Source organism: Entelurus aequoreus, linkage group LG16 (genome assembly GCF_033978785.1).
Source record: "Entelurus aequoreus isolate RoL-2023_Sb linkage group LG16, RoL_Eaeq_v1.1, whole genome shotgun sequence".
In the NCBI taxonomy this organism is placed as follows: Eukaryota; Metazoa; Chordata; class Actinopteri; order Syngnathiformes; family Syngnathidae; genus Entelurus; species Entelurus aequoreus.
In genome coordinates, this window is record NC_084746.1 from 30,049,737 (window position 1) to 30,050,705 (window position 969).

The window sequence follows — 969 nt, forward strand, 5'->3', positions numbered from 1 at the left end:
AGTTTCTCAGTTGGAACATCAAATATCTTGTCTTTGCAGTCTATTCAATTGAATATAAGTTGAAAAGGATTTGCTAATCATTTTTATTTACGAATTACACAACGTGCCAACTTCACTGGTTTTGGGTTTTGTAGTAAAATGGAAAAGAAGAACATTTACCTTACCTGACGCTGTAAAATCAAAAATAATCTCAAACATCTCATGAATTTGTTATTTTGATTAGATGACAAAGAAAACGACTGGAACTGAATCCTAAAAATTGTGTTTGCACGGATGACAAAATTGGAAGCTTTTTAGAAAAATGCTCAGAGCTAAACTTCACTTTAGGCTTAGTGACATATCCTGTTCCTTTACTGTGTGAGATATTAAAAGTGTTGTTATTACTAGTGGTGACTGTGTGGCACACTCACTGACTGCATTGACACTAGCACCGCTCACGCTGCACACCAAATCGGATTTGTGTTTGCCCTCAAGTGACAGACAAAAAAGCCAGTCTAAAAGCTGCAAAGTGTTTTAAATCTGATCTTTTCGCATCAGATTCAGTCCAAATCCGATTGGAATCCGATCTTTTCCAATGTGACTCCAGTCTAAATGCAATGTATGTGACTTTTTCGTCAGCTTTAGGCAAGCTATGTCACCCGTGTGCGCGGGGAAAGACATGGTCGCCAGCGGAAGCGGATATTTCATCACAACAACCGGTTTCGGTCTATTGACCGAATTTTCGGTGCATCACTAATAGGGATGTAACTTTAAACGGTATAAATTCCCGACCGTTAATACTACCGTTTAAATGTTTAATTACCGAAAAGTTGTCATTTATTAATGCATTTTAGGCAACGCTGCTTATTTCCTGGTAACGGAGTCACAGCAGCGCCGGCGCATGCGCAAAGGCGTCATTCGGCTTGAAAAAACATGACGTAACACAGCTACACGGACTTTGCTACGGAGATTTACCCTCGGAGTAAACAG